Below are 20280 nucleotides of genomic sequence, written 5' to 3' on the forward strand. Positions count from 1 at the left end.
AAAAAAAGCTAAGTTACAAAAAATAAAAAATTAAGTTACAAACATGTTAAAAATATTACAACAATTTTAAGCTACTTACACCTAATCTAAGCCCCCTAATAAAATAACAAACCCCCCCAAAATAAAAAAAATCCCTACCCTATTCTAAATAACATAAATTTCAAAGCTCTTTTACCTTACCAGCCCTTAAAAGGGCCATTTGTGGGGGCATGCCCCAAAAAGTTCAGCTCTTTTGCCTGTAAAATAAAAATACAACCCCCCCCCCAACATTAAAACCCACCACCCACATACCCCTAATCTAACCCAAACCCCCCTTACAAAAACCTAACACTAATCCCCTGAAGATCATCCTACCTTGAGTCGTCTTCACTCAGCCGAGCCACCGATGGAACTGAAGAGGACATCCGGAGCGGAAGAAGTTAATCCTCCAAGCGGCGCTGAAGAAATCTTCCATCCGATGAAGTCATCATCCAGGCGGCGCTGAAGAAGTCTTCGATCCGGCCGATGTCATCTTCAAAGAGGCGCTGAAGAGGTCTTCTATCCGGGCGAAGTCATCTTCCAAGCCGGGTCTTGAATCTTCCTTCCGCCGACGCGGAACCACCTTCTTCACCGACGGACTACGACGAATGACGGCTCCTTTAAGGGACGTCATCCAAGATGGCGTCCCCTCAATTCCGATTGGCTGATAGGATTCTATCAGCCAATCGGAATTAAGGTAGGAAAATCTGATTGGCTGATGGAATCAGCCAATCAGATTCAAGTTCAATCCGATTGGCTGATCCAATCAGCCAATCAGATTGAGCTCGCATTCTATTGGCTGATCGGAACAGCCAATAGAATGCGAGCTCAATCTGATTGGCTGATTCCATCAGCCAATCAGATTTTCCTACCTTAATTCCGATTGGCTGATAGAATCCTATCAGCCAATCGGAATTGAGGGGACGCCATCTTGGATGACGTCCCTTAAAGGAGCCGTCATTCGTCGTAGTCCGTCGGTGAAGAAGGTGGTTCCGCGTCGGCGGAAGGAAGATTCAAGACCTGGCTTGGAAGATGACTTCGCCCGGATAGAAGACCTCTTCAGCGCCTCTTTGAAGATGACATCGGCCGGATCGAAGACTTCTTCAGCGCCGCCTGGATGATGACTTCATCGGATGGAAGATTTCTTCAGCGCCGCTTGGAGGATTAACTTCTTCCGCTCCGGATGTCCTCTTCAGTTCCATCGGTGGCTCGGCTGAGTGAAGACGACTCAAGGTTGGATGATCTTCAGGGGATTAGTGTTAGGTTTTTGTAAGGGGGGTTTGGGTTAGATTAGGGGTATGTGGGTGGTGGGTTTTAATGTTGGGGGGGGGTTGTATTTTTATTTTACAGGCAAAAGAGCTGAACTTTTTGGGGCATGCCCCCACAAATGGCCCTTTTAAGGGCTGGTAAGGTAAAAGAGCTTTGAAATTTATGTAATTTAGAATAGGGTAGGGATTTTTTTTATTTTGGGGGGGTTTGTTATTTTATTAGGGGGCTTAGATTAGGTGTAAGTAGCTTAAAATTGTTGTAATATTTTTAACATGTTTGTAACTTAATTTTTTATTTTTTGTAACTTAGCTTTTTTTATTTTTTGTACTTTAGTTAGTTTATGTAATTGTATTTCATTGTAGTTATTTGTAGGTAGTTTATTTAGTTAATTTAATGATAGTGTAGTATTAGGTTTAATTGTAACTTAAGTTAGGATTTATTTTACAGGTAATTTTATATTTCTTTTAGCTAGGTAGTTATTAAATAGTTAATAACTATTTAATAACTATTCTAACTAGCTAAAATAAATACAAAGTTACCTGTAAAATAAATATAAATCCTAAGATAGCTAGAATATAATTATTAATTATATTGTAGCTATCTTAGGGTTTATTTTACAGGTAAGTATTTAGTTTAAATAGGAATAATTTATTAAAGTATAGTGTAGTGTTAGGTGTAATTGTAACTTAGGTTAGGATTTATTTCACAGGTACATTTCTCTTTATTTTAGCTAGGTAAGCTATTAAATAGTTAATAACTATTTAATAGTTATTGTACATGGTTAAAATAAATACAAAGTTACCTGTAAAATAAAAATAAATCCTAAGATAGCTAGAATATAATTATTATTTATATTGTAGCTATATTAGGGTTTATTTTAAAGGTAAGTATTTAGTTTTAAATAGGATTCATTTAGTTAATAAGAGTTAATTTATTTAGATTTATTTAATTAATATTTAAGTTAGGGGGGCGTTATGGTTAGGGTTAGACTTAGGTTTAGGGGTTAATCATTTTATTACAGTGGCGGCGGCGTAGTGGGGGGCAGGATAGGGGTTAATAAATTTATTATAGGTTGCGGCGGGTTCATGGAGCGGCGGTTTAGGGGTTAAACTATTTATTTAGTTGTGGAGAGGTGCGGGATCAGCAGGATAGGGGTTAATAATTTTATAATAGAGGGCGACGGTATAGGGGGGGCAGGATAGGGGTTACTAGGTATAATGTAGGTGGCAGCGGTGTCCGGGAGCGGCGGTTTAGGGGTTAATACATTTATCAGAGTTGCGGCAGGGTCTAGGAGCGGCGGTTTAGGGGTTAGTAACTTTATTGAGTTGGGCAGCGAGATCGGATGAGTGATAACTGTCACAGTCCGCTGCTCATCGCCCCGCGGCTTTTTGACAGCTTTATTTGATAACTTAGGCGTATTTTTTCAGGTCCGCAGCGGCGAAGGTAGGCGAGCTTAGGCGGACGTATTGGGCCGGCGAAGCCAGAAAAGTAGACGGCTTGATAACTAGCCCCCTTAGTGTCCTATCCCTTGTTTTAATCGCTGTTATGGGCTTGCTTCCCTTTTGAACCCTTACCAAACTGGCCAAATACTTCCCCTTTTTGTTACCGTACGACATAAATTTGCTGTTCCGTTTAATTTCAGATTGTGTTTCTTTTAAGATACACCAGGCATCCCTCTGTTTCTTGGCGTCTAAATATTGCTTCCAATTCTCATTACTATTATTTTGCAGATACTTTTGATAACTATTAACTATTTGATTTGTAAGTTGCATCCAATGCTTGTTATTTACTTTCTTTGTTTTAACCAGAAACGCCAAAATTTCACCACGAATCACTGCCTTAAAGGCCTGCCAAAATATTTCCTTATTCTCGACTGAGTCTTTATTATTGACAACATACTCATCCCATTTACTACGCAAGAAATTTCGAAATCTCAAATTTGTATATACATATTTCGGAAAGAAAAACTTGTTACTTGGTGAGGCATTGTGGTTAACTATTAAACTTAAAAGTATTGGTGCATGATCAGACACTGTGATTGGGGTAATTGTTGTCTTTTGGACTATGGAAAATAGCTTTTTACTAATTAAAAACATATCGATACGCGAGAGGGACTTGTAAGCTTTAGACAAACAAGTATATTCTTTGCTATCCGGAAAATTATTTCTCCAAATATCTAGTAAATTCAAATCATAGCAGAATTTTTTAAAGATTCTAAAGTCCCTATTTCCCAATTGCTTCCTCTCCCCAATTCTTTTCCTATCCAAAAGATAGGATGCCACCATATTTAAGTCTCCCCCCACTACAATATTCTGTCCTATCCCAGCCAATTTAGTTTGTAATAGAGTCCAAAAAGGACCTTTCTTTTCATTTGGGCCATATACATTACACAGTGTTATTATTTTCTTCCCAAGTTCCACCTCCAAAATAATGAACCTACCCTGAGGGCCTATTTCTCTTTTATGGATCTGATATTGTATATTTTTCCTAAACAATATAGCCACTCCCTTCTTCCCATGAATACCCGGGGCACACACTACCTCCCCCACCCACCCCCATTTTAATTTCTGACTCTCTATACCGTCCAAATGTGTTTCCTGTAAAAGACCTATATCTATTCAGATGTTGTAGAACCGTCTTCCTTTTAATTGGTGAGGTAAAACCCCCCATATTCCACGAGCCTATATTATATTTCCCAGTCATTATTACTTATAGAATGGAGATGGAGTGGTGGGGAGAGGGAAGGAAGAAGAAAGAGAAAAAAACACACACAAAAAACACCCACACACACCCCATTCCAAATCAAGCATCCACACATCACCCCCAGCCCACCCATCCCCCTCTAAAGATTCCAGGTTCTCGCTCTCTAGCTGTACCTAACATCCATGTATTGTCGCCTATCTTCTAGCCGACCCTACCCTTTAATTTCTTCCTTAAGGAACTTTTCTGCTTCTAGGGGGCTATCAAAAGTTTTAAACCCCTCCTGAGTTTTAATGATAATTTTAGCTGGATATAAAAGCCTAACTGATCTACCTTCCTTTATTAGGCGGGAGCAAAGTGGCGCGCACAATTTCCTCCTGTTGGAAGTCTCAAACGAGAAGTCTTGAAATATGAAAAATTTCTGATTTTGATAAAGGGCATTCTTTTGAAGCCTGTAGGCTTTCTGAATTTTTGCCTTATCTTGGTAGTTCAAATACTTAATAATTATGGGTCTGGGTCTATCCCTACCCTCCTCCTGATTTCTGAGTGCCCCAATCCTATGTGCCCGTTTAACTAAAAGAGCCTGTTTTACCTCTGATATTTGTAAAATTGTAGGTAGCTGAACTGCTGCAAAATATAACAAATCCTTCTCTAGAAGGGTTTCAGATATTCCGATAATTCTCAAGTTATTTCTCCTTGATCTATTTTCAAGGTCCTCCACTTTCTCACTTAAAAATTTAACTTGCTTTCGTATTCCTACTAGCTCTTTGTCTTTCACAATGTCCCTATCCTCTAGGTCTGAGATACGCTGTTCTACTAGGCCTAGTCTGGCCGATATTTGTTTTGTTTCCTGCGATATTACCTCTATGGTATTCTGTATCGCTTCAAATTTGGGCATGAAAAGTGCGCTCATCTGTTTCAGCAACTCAGTATTCGTTATCAGATCTGGCCCTACCTCCTGCGAGGTCTCTAAGCTTAATTCTGTACTCCGTCTGAGTTGCTTTTTTTCCTGTTGTCTTCTCCCTGTCATGGTTGCTGTTTTACTACCAGAGGTTGATGAAATAAATTTATCCATAAGAGGCACACTGCTAATAATTCTGCCTTCCCTCAGTGGGCTTCTTAATTCCTTTACCTCACTCCTGTCGCTCTTCCCCCTTGTCTCTTAATCCGTTACCTACTTCGGCACCTCTACTACCCCCTCATCTGCAACCTCAGTGTTACTTTATGTGTTGTGTTTCAAAATCAATTATACTAGGTAAACTATGCCCCCATAGTGAGCTATATAAACCATTTAACATATACACAAATTTGGTACTCAATTTACCCCACTATACTACTTACATAAACAAGATACATTATTTACGTAGTGCAATACTCTAAACAGATGTGTGGAAAAAAAAGAAAAGCAGAAAAATAAAAGCTCTTCAATACGTGCACAAAATAGGATATTTAAGAAATATGATACTTAATTGGATCCAGTAGCAAACTCAGACTCAAATGTCCCAATATTCCCAATAGCATATAAGTGTTCTTTTCCCATGTATCTTTTCTCTAAGAGTTTAGGAAGGATCCTTCTCCTTGTCCTAGGTATTAATCCTTTTCTGCTCCAGAACTTCTATTGGGACACATAAGAAAGGGATGCCACATGTGTGTATCCATAAAAAACAAACGTGAGAACAAACTAAAGTCGTGCAGGGTACTCACATATTCCAGCGGCACCCAAGTGTGCCTATAGTTGCGGGCTGAACCTTTAGCAGCAGTTCAGCATGCTGACCCCTTCCAGAGATTGGTGACGTTCCTCCAATAATAGAGAGGACAGGGAGGGGGGGGGGGGAGAAAAAAAAGGGAAAAGGAAACAAGAAAACAAAACCCTGTGTGAATCCGCTAGGAGCAATTGTAAAAACAAATACAGACAGCTACAGGGTACTCACAAAGACAGCGGCACTCTGTTGTGCCAAGTGTTGCAAACTGTTACAGCAGTCTAGCACGCTGACCTCATACGCAGGAAATCAGTGTTCCTCCAGTACATAAGGGAGATAAGGAGAAAAAACAAAGAAACCGCACATGTGTGACTCTATCATAGAAAGTAAATAAATCACTATATATTCTTCAGAGTGGTACTCACAAACACAGCAGCACTCCAATGTGCCATTAATAGCAGGCTGAACCTTTTACAGCAGTCCAGCACGCTGATTTCTGTAGAAGTGACGTATATGTTCCTCCAAAGTACCTTGTAATCTGCGAAGTACTGCTTGGCCTTGTATTATTTACACTTAACCCAGCTTAATAAGCACTTATTAATTATGACTTGGGGGTAATGGGGGGGGGGGGCAACCCCTTGCAGTTCCACAGTCCTAAACTCGTGGGGCTACTGCAGCCATTGATGTTCTCTATGGCTCTGGTCCTATCAGAACACCTTGTTGGTGACTAATATCTCATGCCACAGATTATGTATAATGAGGAGAGAAACGGCTTAACAAGAACACTGCCCCCAGGAGACAAGCCGGTGAATCCTTGGGAGGAAACAAATATTCACCGCTGCCTGTCAGGAGGGGGGAAACAATTCCACAGTAAAGGTACCCACAACCTTATTTTACCTCCTAGCTGCCTCTCCTCACCATCACATCTTGCCTAGCGAGAGATCTGAGCTGCTTGTGGGGAACAGGGAATGAGACTGCCCGCTCGTCGGCTGTGGATTGCGATCTTCGCTTTCCCTCCCCTCAATTCTAGTCTCCCGTCCTTCGGTCTCTTCCATGGGTTCGGCTAACAGCGTTCTCCCACGTATTCCTCTCCTTGGCGCTCAGTACGTGCGCCTACGTCAAGCGAGCTGCAACAGATCCTAGGACCGCCCCCCCCCAAGTCTTACTGTTTCTTAGTGACTCCCGGTTCACCTTCCTATTGGACTGGATAAGTAGTTGTGGAATAGTCTCCAGAAAAGCCTCCTAAAGAGAGCCGTCTTAAATACAGCGTGACTCCGTCTCAGGGCTAGCTGTATTCGCGGTTTCTTGCAGAAAGTTTTTTTGGCTGTTATTAACCACTGCTATAGTGGTATACACGTCCTGCAGCAAGCACCTGGTGTGTGCACCTGTGGATGTATTCAACGTCTCAAATCATCACAGACCAGTTTATTGAATAGGGATACATATTCCTCCCTTGTTATAAACTGGGTAGAAGGTTGATTGTTTTTTTCAAACCACTATGTACAATTGTGGTATTTTCTTCATGTATACTAAATTCTAGTATTTCTTCTGTGACAAGATCTTGTGTGTTTATAAAATCTTGACTAACAGTACCATTTTCATGTTCCAAATTTCTTAGAGTTAGATATAGAGAAATATCATTATGATTAAAGTTATGGTTGACATTTCCTTTGTCTGAAACATTTTTATTTTTAATCAGAAATTTTGATTACGTGTATGAAGTAGGGCTTGGGACATAGTAAGATGAATGTCCTCATCAATGAGGCTGCTGAGTAGTGCTGATAATAATCTCCAAATCTCTTTAATTCCCTCACATCCCCACCACATATGTTTATAGGTGCCTATTTCACCACAACCTTTAAAACATAGTGTTGAGTTCTTATGGGACATATGTGAGGTTATCAGTGGAGTCAGGTACCAGTGAAATGCTGTTTTTATAAAGTTTTCTTGTAGGTCTGCACTCAATAAACCTTTACTTCCTGAATAAAATATCTCATCCCATTCTTGTTTCTCGGACACCCTCCTACTCCAACACACCACGCCTGAAATCTAGGCGTCATCCTCGACTCATCACTCTCCATGGACCGCCAAGTCAACTCCGTCTCTTCAACCTGTTTTCACATACTCCACCTACTGCGAAAAATCTTCAAGTGGATCCCCACCAGAACCAGAAAACCTGTCACCCATTCCCTCGTCAGTAGTCGATTGGACTACGGCAATGCACTTTACGCCAGGTCCACTATCAAGCTCCAGAAACGACTCCAACGCATCCAGAACACTTCGGCCAGACTCATCTTCGACATCCCTCGTCAAAGCCACATCACCGAACACCTAAGGAACCTGCACTGGCTCCCCGTCAACAAGAGAATCACCTTCAAACTCCTAACCCATGCATTCAAGGCCCTCCACAACATCTGTCCCAAATACATCAACCACCATGTCAACTTCTACACCCCCTCCAGACAACTCTGCTCTGCCGACCAAGCACTCGCAGTCATCCCCCACATCCAGAAAACAACAGCTGGAGGAAGATCCTTCTCCTATATGGCAGCTAAGACATGGAACACCCTCCCGCTGCACCTCAGACAATCCACCTCCCTTACTAACTTCAGGAAGGACCTCAAGACCTGGCTCTTCGACTGAATCGTCTTCCCTTATCCCCCCTCTTTTCCTCCTCCCATAGCGCCTTGAGACCCTCATGGGTCATTAGTTCATGCTTTACATGTACCCAATAGATAGATAGATAGATAGATAGATAGATATGAGATTTATAGGTCACATTCCCATTTAAGCATGAGTGAGTTCTTAGTGTTGTTAGTGTCTGTTTGTATAGCTATATATATATATTTTAAAACATTTTTTTTTTTGGTCTATTCTTACTTGTGAACATGTTTTCCAGTGATGTATACGCTTGTTTAGAAGTACCGGATATATATTTTTGAATTGCTGAGGAAAGCTGTAGATAAAGATACCATTGTAGTTTCATTGGTGTAAGTTTATCTTGAATCTGAGTGAATGTCAGCATCTTTCTAGTCTGCAAAACATCTGCCACCCTATGCAGTCCCTTGTTGAGCCACTTATTAATGGCACTATGTGTATCTAATGGTAGCACAAATGGGCAGGAAGTAAAGTGTTATGTTTTGACATCCAGTTTTCGCTTTGTTTAGTGGGTGACAGCCCTCCACAACATCTGTCCCAAATACATCAACCACCATGTCAACTTCTACACCCCCTCCAGACAACTCTGCTCTGCCGACCAAGCACTCGCAGTCATCCCCCACATCCAGAAAACAACAGCTGGAGGAAGATCCTTCTCCTATATGGCAGCTAAGACATGGAACACCCTCCCGCTGCACCTCAGACAATCCACCTCCCTTACTAACTTCAGGAAGGACCTCAAGACCTGGCTCTTCGACTGAATCGTCTTCCCTTAGCCCCCCTCTTTTCCTCCTCCCATAGCGCCTTGAGACCCTCATGGGTCATTAGTTCATGCTTTACATGTACCCAATAGATAGATAGATAGATAGATAGATAGATATGAGATTTATAGGTCACATTCCCATTTAAGCATGAGTGAGTTCTTAGTGTTGTTAGTGTCTGTTTGTATAGCTATATATATATTTAAAAAAAATTTTTTTTTTTGGTCTATTCTTACTTGTGAACATGTTTTCCAGTGATGTATACACTTGTTTAGAAGTACCAGGTATATATTTTTGAATTGCTGAGGAAAGCTGTAGATAAAGATACCATTGTAGTTTCATTGGTGTAAGTTTATCTTGAATCTGAGTGAATGTCAGCATCTTTCTAGTCTGCAAAACATCTGCCACCCTATGCAGTCCCTTGTTGAGCCACTTATTAATGGCACTATGTGTATCTAATGGTAGCACAAATGGGCAGGAAGTAAAGTGTTATGTTTTGACATCCAGTTTTCGCTTTGTTTAGTAGAGCTGTGTATAGGATTTTTGTAACTGAGTGTTTTCTGTCGTTCTCTGTTCCAAAGTAGGTCATCTGGGTATGTCAGTCCCTCAATCCCTGCCTCTAAGGCTGTCCACAAAGCATCATTAGATCCTCTCCTCAATAATACTGTCTGAGATATTCTCACTGCTCTATAGTAATCAAGAATATTAGGTACTCCCTCTCCTCCCAAAGTTCTGTGGTGTGTAAGAATCTTTGAAGAAATTCTGTTTTTTTACTGCCTCTAATATATGCTACTATTTCTGTCTGTAGCCTTGACATCTCTGAGATGGGTAATTTAAGGGGTAAGGTTCTAAATATATATGTGAGGCGAGGAAATACTTTTATTATTATTATTATTATCAGGTATTTGTAGAGCGCCAACAGGTTCCGCAGCGCTATGAACATGGGTGCTATATAAAAACGATTACAGGGATCAAATGGGTGAAGGGTCCTGCCGAGAGTTGCACTGTTGTAGTCGGCTCTGATGAAGGTGAACTACAAACAGCTGGGCTCATAGGCTTACATGCTATGAGGTTTTAGGGGATAGCAGTGGAGATAGGAAGGTTAGTGTAAGTTGTTAGCGTCCCTGAATAGTAGAGTCTTCAGGGAGCACTTGAAGCTTTTAAAACTAGGGGAGATTTTTGTTGAGCGAGGCAGAGAGTTCCATAAGATGGGAGCCAGTCTTGAGAAATCTTGTAGACGGGAATGTGAGGAGGTAACAAGAGAGGAGGAGAGTAGGAGATCATGAGCGGAGCGAAGGGGAATGGGATGGAGAGACAAGGTCTGAGATGTAAGCGGGAGCAATGCAATTGAGGGCTTTGTGTGTCAGAGTGAGAATTTTGTGTTTAATCTTGGAGGCAAGAGGAAGCCAGTGAAGGGATTGGCAGAGAGGTGCGGCAGATGAAGAGCGACGTGCAAGGAAGATGAGCCTGGCAGAGGCATTCATTATGGATTGTAAAGGAGCTAGGCGGCAGCTAGGGAGACCAGAGAGGATAGAGTTGCAGTAGTCGAGGCGGGAAAGGATGAAAGAGTGGATTAAAATCTTTGTTGTGTCTTGTGTAAGGAAATGTCTAATTTTAGCGATGTTTTTAAGGTGGAAGCGGCAGGCTTTAGCCAAGGACTGAATGTGAGGAGTGAAAGAAAGATCTGAGTCAAGTGTGACCCCGAGACATCGGGCATGTGAGGTTGGGGTAATGATGAAGTTGTCAACAGTTATAGAGACATGGGGGGTGGAGATTTTTGAAGAAGGGGGAAAATAAGGAGCTCAGTTTTGGAGAAATTTAGCTTGAGGTAGTGAGAGGACATCCAAGATGAGATATGAGAGAGACAGTTAGTGACACGGGTTAGCAAGGAAGGATATCATTCTGGTGCAGAGAGGTAGATTTGGGTATCGTCGGCATACAAATGATAATGAAACCTGTGGGACCTTATTAAGGAACCTAGTGAGGATGTGTAGATTGAGAAAAGAAGGGGACCTAGGACAGAGCCTTGCGGTACCCCAACATAAAGAGATAATGGGGCAGAGGATACCCCAGAGAAGGCTACACTAAAGGTACGGTTAGACAGATAGGAAGAGAACCAAGAGAGAGCTGTGTCACAGATGCTGAAGGATTGGAGGGTATAGAGCAAAAGAGGGTGGTCGACAGTATCAAAGGCTGCAGACAGATCAAGGAGGATAAGTAGAGAGAAGTGGCCTTTTGATTTTGCTCTAAGTAGGTCGTTGGTAACCTTAACAATTGCTTTCTCTGTTGAGTGAAGGGGCGAAATCCAGATTGCAGTGGGTCAAGGAGGGAGTTTAATGTAAGGAAATGGGATAGACGTGCATATACTAGCTTTTCAAGAAGCTTTGAGGCAAGAGGTAGTAGGGAAATAGGGCGGTAGTTGGATGGGGAGGTTGGATGGAGAGAAGGTTTTTTGAGGATAGGTGTGACTAATGTATGTTTAAGAGATGTGGGAACTATACCAGTGCTGAGGGAGAGGTTGAAGGTGTGTGTGAGTATAGGGGTAAGGGTAGAAGAGAGGGAGTGGAGTAGTTGTGAGGGGATGGGGTCGAGGGGACAGGTAGTGAGGTGAGAGGATAGTATAAGGGCAGAAAATTCATCCTCTGTAACAGGGGCAAAAGAGCTAAATTTATGGCTATGTGGGTTTTGGATGATTGTGAGCTTTTGAGGGGTGGGAGACCGGTAGTATGTTGAGAGCTGATTTCAGTTCTGATGGAGTCAATTTTGTTGTTGAAGTAGCTGGCAAAATCTTGGGCTGAGAGAAAAGTTGTGGTGGGAGGTGGGGGTGGGCGGAGAAGAGTATTGAATGTGGAGAACAGACATTTTGGGTTTGAAGAAAGAGTAGAGATAATAGTAGAGAAATAGTGTTGCTTATATAGATTAAGGGCAGAATAGTAAGAGTTCAAGATGAACTTATAGTGAAGAAAGTCAGCAGAACTCCGAGATTTCCTCCAGTGTCGCTCAGCAGTACAGGAACATCTGCGTAGGTACCGTGTCAGAGGAGTATGCCAGGGCTGGGGATGAGTGTATGTTTTCCGATCTAGGGTAGGTGGGGCCAGGTTATCAAGGACCAATGTTAGGGTGGAATTATAGTGGAAGATGGATTCATCAGGACAGGAAAAGGAGGGGATGGAAGCGGCCATACCACGAAAATGTGTAGCTCCTCCATTTGTTAATGTAAGTTCTAATACGTTTAAGAAGTGGTAAATAATTGTAATGATAAAGTTGGTCCAGTCGTGTTATTAAACTAATGCCTAAATATTAATTAATCTCTATGGCTTTTTTAGTTTGGGGTGGGAGAGCTATTGGCTAAGTGCCTCAAATTTCTCCAGGTTAATTTTGTAGCCCGATATTTGTGAGAATTTGTCTAGTAAACTGTATAAATTTGGAAGGGAAATTAAAGGCTTCGTTATTGACAAGAGGAAATCAACCGCAAACAATGTAAGTTTATAATCTATCTTTGAAATGGTCACCCCTGTTATATCTGGTGAGAGTCTGATTCTGTCCGCTAGAGGTTCTATTCATAATGCAAATAAAAGTGGGGATAAGGGGCAACCCTGTCGAGTTCCGTTACGGATGGGAAATGGTCTGGATCGGTAGAGATAGAAGCAGAGAAGGCGTTCCAGTTCTGTTCACATAGTCAATTATATTCAACATCCTCCTAATATTGTCAGGGGCCTCCCTATCTTTAATAAAAACCCACCTGATCAGGATGTATCAGGGATGGTAATATGTTTTTCAAACGATTGGCCAATATCTTAGTAAACATTTTAAGATCCTGATTTATTAACGAGATGGGGCGATAACTGGTGCATAATTTAGTATTTTTGCCTGGTTTAGGAATCACTACTATTTTTTCACTCGGGTGAAATCTCATTGCCTTCAATTATATGATTACAGAACTTAGTAAGATGGGGTATTAGTATTTTTTTTTAAAGCTTATAATTATCTCCGGGGAAACCATCTTGCCCTGCCACTTTGCCAATATTCAATTCCTTGACAACTTGTGTCACTTCCATTGGGGATATATGAGCATTAAGGGATTCCTTATCTTTTCCTGTTAGTTTGGGTACATGTACCTCTGTTAGAAAATTAGTGGTTGTTACAGCTATATCTGTGGATGGAGAAGTCTTGATTCCATCATATACTTTTCCATAGTATTGGGCAAACTCATCTACTATTTCCTGTGGTACGGATGTCAACTTACCATCTGTCTTTTGGATATAGGGGATAGCTAAATCTCTATTTCTTTCTTGTAGTTTATGTGCCAAGAATTTGTCTGGTTTGTTGGCAAATACTGTATATAATATTGGATTTTCAGACTCTGTATTGCTTTAGTTGCATTTGTATTTAATATGTCTGCTAACATTTGTCACTTAGTTTGGAGAGAGCGTAAAGTAGCATTGTTTTGAGTTAGTTTGTGTGTTTTCTCTAGCTTGGTTATTGTTTAATGTATCTTGCCTTGCTTTCTATTAGCATGCCTCGCAGGTATGCTTTGTGTGTCGCCCAAATATTTAGTGGGTTCAAGGCGATGTCAATATTAATACTCCAGTATTCTCTTAAATTTTGTACATTCTGGTCATGAGCAGGGGGGTGTTTCAAGTATTGGGGATCGTATGTCCATTTTGGATACCGTCTATCAAAAGTGACAACATGGAGTGGTCAGACCATACACATGTATGTAGTGTGGAGGATATCAACAAAGATTGTTTGACTGATTAACATATATAAAGTCTATCCTCGTGTAAGTTTTGTGAGCTTCTGAGTAGAATGTGGTATCTGTGGTGTCCCCATATAGACTCTGCCATTGTCAGGGTGCCGGGAATCAGATTAAGACAAGAAGTGCAAAAATAATCACACCTTTATTAATAGCAAAAAAATAATAGTCCACAAGACAAATAACAAGCCAGGAATAAAAACCAGAGCTGGTAGTCAGACGAGCCGAGTCAGGAGCCAAAGCAAATAGTCAGACGAGCCAGAATCAGGAACAAGGAGAACAGCAGAGTCAGGAACAAGCCAGGGATCAGGAACCAGGAGGGACGTCAGACAGCCAGGTAATACACAGAAGCTCTCACAAACAGGTCTGAGACAACGCAAGGGCAAAGCATACTGAACAGAGGCCCTTTAAATAATAAGTGATGACATCACAATTCTGAGACTGCATCCTGTCTCACACTGATGATGTACACCAGTCTGGTCATAAAAGGAAGTGCAGGAAATGAGCAGCATCACACAGTATGCACCAGAGTCAGCAAGAGAGGTGAGTAAAATGGCTGCTAGCAGCACATGGCAAACAGAGCAGGGAAAAAACCCTGACAGTATCCTCCCCTCAACGACCCCTCCCCCGCGGGAGGACAAAAGGCTTATTGGGGAAACGGGCATGGAAGGCATGGAGTAGGGCGGGAGCATGAACATCAGAGGAGGGAACCCATGTTCGCTCCTCTGGACCGTAGCCCCTCCAGTGAACCAAATACTGTACGCAGCCCCTGGACATACGAGAGTCAATAATGCTGCTGACCTCATACTCCTCATGGTTGTCAACAAAGATAGGATGGGGACGAGGCAACACAGTGGTAAACCGATTACAAACCAATGGTTTCAAGAGGGAGACATGAAAAACATTGGAGACCAACATAACGGGGAGCCAGTTTATTGGAAGGCACACGAAGGTTCAAGTTGCGGGAGGACAGCCAAACTCTCTCACCAACCTGGTAGGAAGGTGCGGATATATGGATATATGTATATGTGTATGGATAGATATATATATATAGATATATATATATATAGTTTCAATAAGGCCTGCATAATATAAAGGGCTCTCTCCTATAGAAAATCTTGCTTATACATATTTGACCAAAGGCTGTTAACATCAATAGGTGCTTTAATAAAACTTTAACTTATTTAGACTAACTGACAACATACTAAGACATTTGGTATGAACACCAAGAATTAGAATATCATGTACTTTTTATATATGTATGTGTGTATATATATTTTTTTTTTTTTAAAAAAGGGTGGGGAACAATTTTTTAATGTTACTATTTTAGAATACCATAATAATATAATATAACATATGATGCTGACATGATATCCACCATAAGATAATGTTTGACTATGGTTGTTGTTTTTTACATCCTTTATTAACCAATTTGTACAGTACTTGTTTGTTTTTTTATTATAATGTGAATTATTTGGAAATGGTTTTAATCATTGTATTCTAATTATGGTCTGATTGAAACAGGTGTGCACTCACACACCTGATGAGGCAGGTTCACTTCCACACCTGAATAGGTGTGGTTATGTTTCACTCTTAGAGTGGTCATTTAGCATTTATAAGCCAGAGCTCTCAGTCTTTGGATAGAAGCCTGAGGAAACAGACAGAGATCTGAGAAACTAGTTGCTTGTTTATCCATTGTTACAGTCACATGTGTGACATTTTATATTGTATTTTACTGCACCATTAAACTATGGTATTTTAACTCTTTGCTGAGAGCCTGAGCTTGATTGAAATTTACCCTGGAGTGATTTGTTGCACTGCCTTGGTCAGTGAACTGGGACACTGTGAACTCCCAGTCTTCCTCTATAAGCACAACAGAGTGCTGCTTTACTTGTGAGTATAAAATCTGTATTCACCATTTATTATACATTTGTCCAAACTGTATCACACGAGGAGGCGCCATTGTCTTTGTGATTTTCTTTGCACAGAGAGAGTATTTACCCAGACTGGTTTTGTGACAAGGAGCTGACTTCTGGATCTAAGGGAGAATCTTATATATGTGCTACCCAGGAGGACTAATAAACCTCTGAAGTGCCCTCCTAATCTTGGGACTGTCTGAGCATCAATATCATATACAGATAAGAACTTATTAGAGACTTAATACTACTTATTTATTAGGTGGCCAGCAACAAAGTTGCAGGACAACCTATTGTTATTGTTCGTATTATTATTAGGTGGCCAGCAACAAAGTTGCAGGACAACCTATTGTTATTGTTCGGATTATTATTATTATTATTATTATTAGGTGGCCATGCAACGAAGTTGCAGGACAACCTATTGTTATTGTCAGGATTATTATTATTATTATTATTATTATTATTATTTTTTTATTATTTTTTTTTATTATTATTATTATTATCAGCCACTTTTTCTATTGCCCATAACTTTTGAACTGCTAAAGCAAAGCTCTTAAAATCAGGTATGCTAGTACAGCCTATTGCTCTGCTACATCTCATGCAATATTGAACTCATAGGTCATAAGGTTACGCAGCCATATTGCTTTTTGCGACAAATTTCGATAAACGCTTAATAATCTTTATCTCCGGAACTGCTAATGTTACAACTTTGAAACTTGCTGTGCTCAGTGCTGCTATGAACTAGATTTGCCATTGCTCAACAGAAGTGCCTTGGTCACATGATGTAGCAGCCATCTTGCATTTTGCGAAAATCTTTAAACATCTTCTTCTCTTAAACAGCTTAGTGCAATAAAGCCTCTACCAAGTTTGTTAAAATTGCGATTTTTCCATAATCAACATGGCTGCTGTGAGACATTAACCTTTTTATCGCCATTTAATTGCGTAATTTTGCACTTTATACATTAGTTTTACAATGTTTAACAATATTACAGTGTAATAGACACATGATTACACATAGTCATAACCCTTAAAGACAATATTGCAGTTAAAATTCGCATTGCGCAATCGCCTTCGTGAAATAAAACATTTGCAAATTTTCATGAAACTTCTGCAAATTGTAGAGGTCTATAGTGAGCATTAATATGTGCAATTTGAAAGCCATACATTGCATAGCTTGGCGGCTATTTTGTTTCGTATGCGCCATTTTTACAAACTATCTTCTTCTCCGAAACCGCTTATGGGACAGACTTGAAATTTTGTTTATAGAGTTATCTTATGACTAACATTCAGATTTGTTCAAGAGAAGTTGATACGTCATGTGGTTTGGCAGCCATTTTGAATTGTTCAAAATTGCTTAACAATATTTTTAAACTAATAATAAAACAAAAACCGTTTTACAAAAATGCTTTATTTTTGCCATGTTTATTGGCATCTATAGTGAGCACTATTGTGTGTAATATGGAGGCTGTATATCTTACGATCGGGCAGCCATCTTGGTTTACGCGAAAATTTCGAAAGTCTATTTTCTCTGCAACCGCTTATGTAAGAAATGTGAAATTTGCTGTACAGTCTTATATTGTGACCTAGATTCAAAATTGCTCATTAGGAGAGAATCAGTCACATGATGCGGCAGCAATATCGGTTTTATGTTTATGGTAATTATTTGTAATTCAATACTGCGTCTTTTGAGTCAATTGCTCACAAAACACAAATTACTTATGCTAAACTCTTGAAATCAGGTATGCTTGTACAGCCTATTGCAATGCTTTATCTCATGCAATATTGAAGTCATAGGTCATAAGGTTACGCAGCCATATTGTTTTTTGCGACAAATTTCGAGAACTGCTAAATAATCTTTAGCCCTGGAACTGCTTATGTTGCAACTTTGAAACTTGCTGTGCTTAGTGCTGCTATGACCTAGATTTGCCATTGCTCAACAGAAGTGCCTTGGTCACATGATGTAGCAGCCATCTTGCATTTTGCGAAAATCTTTAAACATCTTCTTCTCTTAAACCGCTTGGTGCAATAAAAAGCAATTTTGCACATATGCTCCTTGCAAGGTCCTCTACCAAGTTTGTTAAAATTGCGATTTTTCCATAATCAACATGGCTGCTGTGAGACATTAACCTTTTTATTGCCATTTAAAAGCGTAATTTTGCACTTTATACATTAGTTTTACAATATTTAACAATATTACAGTGTAATAGACACATGATTACACATAGTCATAACCCTCAAACACAATATTGCAGTTAAAATTCGCACTGCACAGTCGCCTTCGTGAAATAAAATATTTGCAAATTTTCATGAAACTTCTGAAAATTGTAGAGGTCTATAGTGAGCATTAGTATATGCAATTTGAAAGCCATACATTGCATAGCTTGGCGGCCATTTTGTTTCGTATGCACTGTTTTTAAAAGCTACAAAAATCTTCTTCTCCTAAACCGCTTATGGCACAGACTTGAAATTTTGTTTACATAGTTATGTTATCACTAACATTCAGATTTGTTCAAGAGAAGTTGATAGGTCATGTGGTTTGGCAGCCATTTTGAATTGTTCAAAAACGCTTAACGATATTTTTAAATTATTAATAAAACAACAACCGTTTTTCAAAAATGCTTTATTTTTGCCATGTGTATTTACATCTATTTTGAGAACTATTGTGCATAATATGGAGGCTTTATATTATATGATCTGGCAGCCATTTTGTTTTACGCGAAAATTTCGAAAATCTATTTTCTCTGCAACCACTTATGTTTGAACTGTGAAACTTGCTGTATAACCTTATATTGTGACCTAGATACACAGTTGTTCATGTTGATGGAATTAGTTACAAGCTGTGGCAGCCATATTGATTTACGTGAAAATTTTGAAAATGTGATTTCTTTGCTATATAGCTATATAGCTATATATTGTGACTTAGCAGCTTGAATGCCATTGCAAAGTCGATGCGCATGGCCACCCCTATCGCTGCTTGCAGCTATATTTATTATTATTATTATTATTATTATTATTATTCTTTTTATTCCGCCAAGCTTTGTATTCAATTGCCCATAACTGCTTATCTGTTTTTGCAAAGCTCTTAAAATCAGGTATGCTGGTACAGCCTATTGCTGTGCTACATCTCATGCAAAATTGAACTCATAGGTCACATGCTCTGGCAGCCATATTGCTTTTTGCAACAAATTTCGACAAACGCTTAAAAATCTTTAGCTCTGGAACTGCTTATGTTACAACTTTGAAACTCGCTCTGCTTAGTGCTACTATGACCTGAAATTGCTATTGCTCAAGAGAAGTGCCTTGGTCACATGATGTGGCAGCCATCTTGCATTTTGCAAAAATATTCAAACATCTTCTTCTCCTAAACCGCTTAGTGCAATGACGCGCAATTTTGCACATATGCTCCTTGCAAGGTCCTCTACCAAGTTTGTTCAAACTGCGATTTTTCCATAATTAACATGGCTGCTGTGAGACATTAACCTTTTTATCGCCATTTAATTGTGTAATTTTGCACTTTATACATTAGTTTTACAATATTTAACAATATTACAGTGTAATAGACACATGATTACACATAGTCATAACCCTTAAAGACAATATTAATAAATTAATAATAAAACAAAAACCGTTTTACAAAAATGCTTTATTTTTGCCATGTTTATTGACATCTATAGTGAGCACTATTGTGCGTAATATGGAGGCTGTATATCTTACGATCGGGCAGCCATCTTGGTTTACGCGAAAATTTCGAAAGTCTATTTTCTCTGCAACCGCTTATGTAAGAACTGTGAAATTTGCTGTACAGTCTTATATTGTGACCTAGATTCATAATTGCTCATTAGGAGAGAATCAGTCACATGATGCGGCAGCAATATCGGTTTTATGTTTATCGTAATTATTTGTAATTCAATACTTCCTCTTTTGAGTCAATTACTCACAAAACACAAATTACTTATGCTAAACTCTTGAAATCAGGTATGCTGGTACAGCCTATTGCAATGCTACATCTCATGCAATATTGAACTCATAGGTCATAAGGTTACGCAGCCATTTTGTTTTTTGCAACAAATTTCGAGAACTGCTTAATAATCTTTAGCTCTGGAACTGCTTATGTTGCAACTTTGAAACTTGCTGTGCTTAGTGATGCTATGACCTAGATTTTCCATTGCTCCACAGAAGTGATTTAGTCACATGATGTAGCAACCATCTTGCATTTTGCGAAAATCTTTAAACATCTTCTTCTCTTAAACCGCTTAGTGCAATAAAGTGCAATTTTGCACGTATGCTCCTTGCAATGTCCTCTACCAACATTGTTAAACTTGCGATTTTTCCATAATCAACATGGCTGCTGTGAGACATTAACCTTTCTATCGCCATTTAATTGCATAATTTTGTACTTTATACATTAGTTTTACAATATTTAACAATATTACAGTGTAATAGACACATGATTACACATAGTCATAACCCTTAAAGACAATATTGCAGTTAAAATTCGCATT

The sequence above is a fragment of the Bombina bombina genome, chromosome 6, assembly GCF_027579735.1.
Source record: "Bombina bombina isolate aBomBom1 chromosome 6, aBomBom1.pri, whole genome shotgun sequence".
NCBI lineage: Eukaryota > Metazoa > Chordata > Amphibia > Anura > Bombinatoridae > Bombina > Bombina bombina.